This window comes from Castor canadensis, chromosome 2 (assembly GCF_047511655.1).
Source record: "Castor canadensis chromosome 2, mCasCan1.hap1v2, whole genome shotgun sequence".
Classification (NCBI taxonomy): Eukaryota; Metazoa; Chordata; class Mammalia; order Rodentia; family Castoridae; genus Castor; species Castor canadensis.
Genome location: NC_133387.1, coordinates 187999061 through 188006775, shown reverse-complemented (window position 1 = coordinate 188006775; position 7715 = coordinate 187999061).

Below are 7715 nucleotides of genomic sequence, written 5' to 3'. Positions count from 1 at the left end.
ATGTTGGACTCCTAACCCACAATGCATTTGGAATGATGTATTTGGAGGTGGGCCTTTGGGAGGTGATTTGGTCATGAGGATGGAGACTTTTAGTGCTATTATAAAAGAAACCCTGAGAGCCTTTCTGCCATGTAATAATGCAACACGAAGACAGCTGTCTATGAACCAGGACGTGAGTCCTAACTAGACACCATCTGCCGTAGCACTGTCATATATTATGGGTTATATTCAAATTTACATAAAATTTTACATACCATTGAGAGGCAATTTGAAATATTAATATTCATAGAAGTTGAAAATCTGAATTAAGAAGTACATTTCTAAGAAGCTACCTCAGTAATCCTAGATACAGAAAAGGTTGTACTTAGAGCAAAATTTACATGAACAAAACATATAAAAAGCAACCAAAGATCTTTGTGGTTTGAGGCCAGTCCATGCAAAAAGTTAGTGAGACCCTCTCTCAAAAATAAAAAGCCAGTGTTGTGGTCACACCTGTAATCCCATATACTCAAGAGGCTGTAGTAGGAGAATCACAATCCATGACTGTCTTGGCAAAAAGCATGAGACCCTATCTAAAAGCAAATTAAAAATAGTAAAGAGGACTGAGGGTGTAGCTCAAGTGGTAGAGCACTCACCTAGTAAGTGTGCGGTCCTGAGTTCAATCCCTAGTACTACCAAAAAGAAAAAGAAAATGAAAATTTAAAATGACAATAAGTTGTAAGGGACACAATGCACAAATAAGTGGAAAGCCATGCAGATATTAAATAATAGTAATGAAAACAATGTAATCGTGTTGTACAGTCTTATGAAAAGTGAGATACACAGACATCCCTTCTGAGCCTCAGCTGTCTGTTAGGATAACAATATCATCTCCTGAGACTGTCATGTGGCATTGTGAGATGCATTTAAAATCCCTATAAAAGGGCCAGAGACATCGTGAGTGACCAGAATGTGTCATACCATTATATCATTGGTGTACCAAAAGTAAAACCCCAAGCCATACATAAGCATGATTCAGCATTACAAAAATATACATAAAATGACTGAAAGAAACTTCAGTGAAATATTAATAGTGATGACATGGCTGTTTTTCTCTACTTTCTAAATTTCTTTGATATGCTTTTAGTATGGTATTAAACTGCTGATACAAAAACAAGCAAGGGTGTTAGCCAGCAATACATATCAGCAACCTTTCACAGCAAATGAAATGGGACCTGTATCAGGGCAGTCTGTAACTCTAAAGTCATGATTCTGTGTGCCTTTTGGACCCCAAACCTTGGTGACAAAGAAAATCGCACTGCACAAAGCTCACGTAGCATTATAATATTTGCATAGTATGAATTTATGAGCAAGAATCCCAAATACATCATGAATCAATGCTAAGCTTCTCTAGAGCCTACACTGTTGGTGTTATTGGACTTGCTCTCCTGAAATGCATCCACAGGAGGCTTGCTGAGTACATTGCCCAGAGTGGGTGCTGCTCAGTTAAATAACTGCAGGAAAAATGCAAGACAGCACTTACAGCGCCCCAGAGTCCCTGCACCTTGTGGTCTAGGCGAGACTATGCAGTCCACACGGTGGCGGTGCTGCTCCACACAAGGCAGAGTGAGGTGGCACTGGTCCCTTCTGGCACTGAAAACCCAACGCAGAGAAGTCCCATGACCCAAAGAAACTTTGGAGTTACTCTGCTTTCTTAATGGAGGGTTGAGCCAGCCTGTGAAGTACCTGAAGCAGCTTATAGCTTATACATCCACAGAGCCAAGCTGGGGAAGAGGCTCCCAGGATGGCCACTGACCTCAGGGTGTACATGGAAGGCAGGGCATTGAGGTGGGTCTTAGTCTCTGGCTGCACATTCTTTTTTGTGAAGTGGGAGAAAGACCTTGTGGACTAAGAGATTTAAATTAAATAATGCATGTACAGGATTGGGCATGACACCCGGCACATAGCAGCTCAGTGAACACCTCTTAATATCATCAATGCTATTGTGTGTGTTGCCAATTGTGGTGGTGTTAGGTATAGAAAATCTAAGGAAACCAGGCTCTGTGGTGCACACCTGTGATCCCAGCTATCCAGGATGTATAGGTAGGAGGACCTAGGTCCAAGGCTAGTCTGGGTAAAAACTGACCCTGTGAAAAACAACTAAAGCTAAAAAAGGCTGTGGAGTGGCTCAAGTGGCAGAGCAGCTGCCTAACAAGCATAAGGCCTTGAGTTCAAACCCCAGTACTGCCAATAAAGAAAAGAAATTCCAAGAAAAACTTGTCCCCAATGGACACACAAACTAAGTCTGTCCTGAAATTACTCCTTTATCTATAGCAAGAGGGGACCTGAAAGAGCAAGGTGAGAGTCTAAGAGGCAAGAATTTTAGCTGCCTTTTTTTTAAAAAATGAAAGGTCATATGTTCAGGAGAAAGAAATCAATTTTGATTCTGAATTCTCTTTGGGGAGAGAAGAGGCAGGGCTAAACTCCTTCAGTTTCCCCCTCTCTAAATTGTGAAGCCAGTGTTAAATGAATTGTAGCCCCAACCCATCTTGTCTACTGGATATCTTGGTAATTTGAGTCCTGGATTCGGGAGGATCTTATCTTCATCATTTCCTCTCAGAAGAGTTCCTTATGCAGTTGTACTTGGGGAGAAATTTTAATTTCTTCTAAGATTGTAAGATATAATTGATGAGAAAAAGCAAAGAGCAAGAATCGTTTACACAAGAGAGAGTGGAGTTGGCATATAATAATCTCTGAATCTCAGATTTACTACACAGTGGAAGGTGACCAAATGTTCTCCAATCTTTATTGAGGATACAAAGAAAAAATAAAACTCAAGTACCACACAAGGGATTTAAGTTCAGTGGAAAGAGAAGTTGTGAAGGTGTGATTCATAAAACTTCCCTGGGAGAAATACATTTGAAATATAAGTCACTGATGCTTTAAAAGTCTGTTTCCCTCTCCACATTTGAATATAGATGAAAACACACAGACATTGACACTTAAAATGTAAATCACAAGAATCATAATCTATACTGACTCATGTACAAGTTCCCTGGGTTTTTGTCATTATAGCAAGTGAAGAACAGGTTAGACATGATGAGTTATTTTATGCTGCTGTAACAAACAAGTCCAAAATGTTCACAGGCTATAACAAGAAGGGGTCGCTCACCAGAGGTAGAAGGTATCTATGCTCTGTATATCCTCACCCAGGAGCTCAGCTCTCTACCATCTGTTTGCTGGGTCCAGAGGGAAGGAACACATATGGAGTGTTTTTAAAGACTTCTGCCCACTTCACTTCTTTGGACACCATATTGGCCCAAGCAAGCCACAGGGACACAGAAATGAGGTGCTGGGGAGAAGGAAAATTAGACTCTGCAGCCCAGTGACTGTTCAAGATTTACTAAGACTTCCAACATTTCAAAGTCATCAATCTGACAAGAGATTTATCTGCAAAAGTATTTTGTGACTGAAATAGTGTTTATCCTCCATGATGGACCACCCTGGGAAGTTTGAAGCACAAAAACTGTGAATGCTCTTCTTGCTTTTCCTTCTAGAATAACTTATATTTGAGCCTTTCTCTAAGCACAACAAGAGATTAACTCGCTTATTCAACATATCTGTACTTAGCTCTAACTAAGCTCCAGGTGCCAGAAATACAAAGACAAAATGAAGCAAAATCCCTATTTCCAAGAAACTCTAGTCTGGTTATCTGTTGGGTTTATAGGGCGGGGGCTTGCAGGGAGGTCTGGGCTCCATAGAGATCCACATGGCAGTCAGTCAGAAGGGCCTCCTGAAGAAGCAACAGGCAAGCTGTCCGTGGCTGCTCAGTGCTGTTACTCCAGCCTGACCTAGGAGCACATGTACTTCTCCTTCTGTAGGCCTCCTGTCTAGGCAACTAGCATCTCTTACCTGAGCCCTCACCTTGTCACTTCCTTGCTTCCCTCTCTTCCTATGGCTTCCTGCCTTTATACATCTGCCTAGTGCTGGACTCATCTCTTACCACTCTTGCCTGGAGCCCTCCACAAACTCCATAATAACTGCAAAAGCTCCTATTCCTATTCCTGCCTATTTCTGTGGTGCCTTCCCTGACTCCTCCTCCTTCCTCCTTCGTTAGATACCAGGCCATCTCTGCCCTCACCATGCCATTCTATAATAACTTGTTGTACATCTGCCTTCTTCACCGAACCATGGTATCCAGTCAAAACAAACCCTTAAACAATGTCTATTGACATTTCTGTGGCAAAGAAGTATGATGACATGATTAGTGAACGGCACTTGAGCAAAGAATATCCTCTATTAGGACAGTGTTCTGGGTGTGTGGTAGAGGGAGATGTGAAATGGAAAAAGAAGAAAAATAACAATATGACTTCTAACTCTAGAGAAAAGATTATAATTCACTTCTAAACTTCACGATCTCAGTGTCAATTTACTGTTGTTTAGGGTCCATTGAACAAGAAGCATTGGAAAACACATTTTTAAATATTGGTATTCCTATTAGGTAAGTAGAACGTTTAGAGAATTTGGACTCATGGTAAAAAAGATACACACATCAAGAAAACATTAGTTGAATGAGTGAATAGAGCCTTCCCTATCAGTTAACACTAAGTTTTGGATTGTAGTGACAGAAAAAAAACAATATAGTAGTGACTTAAACAAGATAAAAGCCTTTATATTTCCAGCTACTAAGGTATCGTTGAGGTCAAATGTCTCTCAGATGCAGAAATACAGGGTTGAGCGTCCAAAACCAAGAAGACAACCCCATATCTTCAGAATGCTCATCACAGCGTGTGGCTTTCCATTCTCAACTCAATGCTTCTACTTCATGCACCAAAATGGCGGGTCTAGCTCTTGCCATTGTGTTCGCATCCTAACCAGCAAGCAAAGAGGAAACACAAGAAAAAGAATCTTCTTCAAGGAACGTCCCAGAAGCAGCACCAACACTTGTCCTTGTATCCAGGCAGGTGCTCTACCACTTGTGCCACGTCCCAGCCCTTGTCCTTGCATCTAATCAGCCATAATTTAGTCACGTATAAGTAAAGCTAGGAAGTAGTCTATTCTATCTGTCTCGAGCATTGCTAAAAATTGGAGGAATTGAAGAAGAGAATAAGTATTAAGGAACAATTGACAACTTACTCAACATCTATACTTGGATACCACACAGGCATTTTGATCTGAGTATGACAAATTGGAACTCATCTTTTCTCCAAACCTGGTTATCCTACAGTGTTCTCTATCTCAGCCAATGGAAAACCAAAATCTGGCTCAAGCCAAAATCCACTGACATTGTTGATACTTCTCTGGTGTGAATTCTCCCTCCAAAATGCATCTGGAGTTCATCTCTATTCCTATTGCCAGCATCCTCCAACTTGTCCCCCAGTGTCCTTCTTGCCTTCTTTCATATTGGTCTCCATCTTGCGGCCAAATGATTTTCTAAGAATAAACAACCTGAGCTTGTCACTCTTCTGCTAAAACCACAAAGGCTATGTCTGGGACTCAGGATGAAGATCCCAAACTTTCACGTGTCTTTCAAAAGCACTTATGTGATGAGGCCCCTGTTTCATCTTGCATCACCTGCCTCTTGCTCTCTGTGCCACAGCCAAGCTTGGCCTCTGTGGGTTCCTTGTCCATACCAGGCTCCCTCTGACTGCCCATACTGTTCTCTCTGCTTCTACCTCCCTCTTTGACTGGCCAATGGCCATTCACACTTCAGGTCATCAGGAAAGACTCCCAAGGTCTAGACTTTCCCAGCATCCTTTGCTACTTTCGCTTTACTTCTTACAACACTTTGTCACGATGAGAGTTTAAAAGTATGTTTGTTGACCTTTATCCCCTTGGATAATAAATTCCTTGAGTCTGGTGACTCCGTACCTCACTACATTCCCAGCACTGAATAAAGTGTCTGCACTCTGCTACTCAGTGCGGCCCACAGTCCAGAGAGGGGTATCTCTGTGGAGCCCTATCCCCATGCCTGTTGACCAAGACTGCATTTTAACAAGATTCTCAGGCAATTCCTATGTAAAATCAAGACTCAGAGGCACTGCTCCAATGCGTACTACTCAGATTAGTGATAATAATAGTTTTGTACACTTACTGAGTAGTGCTAATGATCCAGGTATTATTCTAAAAGTACATTATCTGCATTAACTCCCGTACCGCTCAGAAATCCTATGGAGTATATATCATTTAACGACGCTATTTTACAGATGAGGAAAGCAAGGCACAAAGAGATTAAGTAACTGGCTCGAGATCACACACCTAGTAGTACCAGAACTAGTGTTAGTAGTAAGAGACATGCAAAAAGGATCTCCAGTACCTGGCACAGTAAAAGGGACACGGCAGGTACTTGGTGACCTTTTAATAAATGCTAATAAGTAGAAGGCTGAGATTTGAACCCAGGAAGACTGATTCCAGAGACCCTGCTCTTAACCACTCCATGTGTAATAAATATTTGTCAAGTGCACCCTACAGGTCCTCCACTGCATCTGGCAATCCTGTAAACATCCACATTTGATGACTGATTGCATGAATGTATGGTTGTGTGGTATAGTCAGTTGTGGGCAAGTTCCTCTAGAATCCAGGTAAAGGAGTTTGATAAAAAGAGTAGAGGACAAAACTGATTTGAAGCTATCAGTCCCCAAGTGGCGAGAAGCACTAAAGCTGGGGAGTATACCTTTGCGTATTCTATACCTCACAAGCCTGAGAGGAAATGCAACGATACTAATAACCAAAATGTCACCGGCTCTTTTCTCCATCAATTCTTATGGGCTCTAAAATCAATGTTCAGTGCTCTGTGCCTTTCTGGGACTTCCAGTTTCTCTGACCCGTGTGCACCAGTACTCTTGCTCCTGCCAGGTTCTGCCACTCTCTGCTACTTGTCATGAGGCACCTCAGTCCCCTTGGACAGCGGTTGTGACTGTGTACTACTGCCACCCCAGGTCCCAGCAGTAGGCCTTGCTCTACTGCAGGTGTGCCTATTGTGTGTAAAGAGAAGGAAAACATCCCTGGCTCCTCTGTACTGGACTCCACTGGGAGTCACACAGGCTGGGCTGCATGTGTACCATGCCTGTGGAGACTTCAAATAGCTCTTCTGCTGCTGGAGCTCAGCTGAGCAGCCTATGGGAGGAATCCAGGCCACAAATCAGAGTCTTAGACTCAATGTTGAAACTAGCTGGGCATGCCTGGGGACTCCTCTGTCCTCTTGGTAAATTCCACCTTGAGGACTCCTCAGTCCCTATCAAAAAGTTTCCATAAAGTACCCATGAATTTGCCAGAAGTTCCAGATAATTCTAAGGATCAGTTTAATTTAAATTTCCCCCAAGCCTGCTTTTTTCCTGTACTAACCTAGCACATCATAGGCTGAACTTTTGTTTATAAAATAAGACTGGAAGGCTGGTGTGGTAGCTCATGCCTGCAATCCCAGCACTCGGGAGGTTGAGGCAGGAGGATGACAAGTTTGAGGACAGCCTGGACTACATAGTGAGAATCTGTCTAAAAATGGAAGGCAGGGAGGAGACGGAGGGAGGGAGGGAGGGAGACAAGGAGGGAAGGTAATCTCTTTTAGGGCGTGTGCATGTATTCACAGTGTGAATGCACGAATGTGTCCTTTATTTCATGCTGCCCTAAATCCTACTGTGGATATTCACTGTCACTTATTCCTACAGACTAGGCTCCAGGCACTTTAGCCATAAACCTTATGAGAAAGTGCTATTTCTCCTTTTTACAAATGAGAGGAC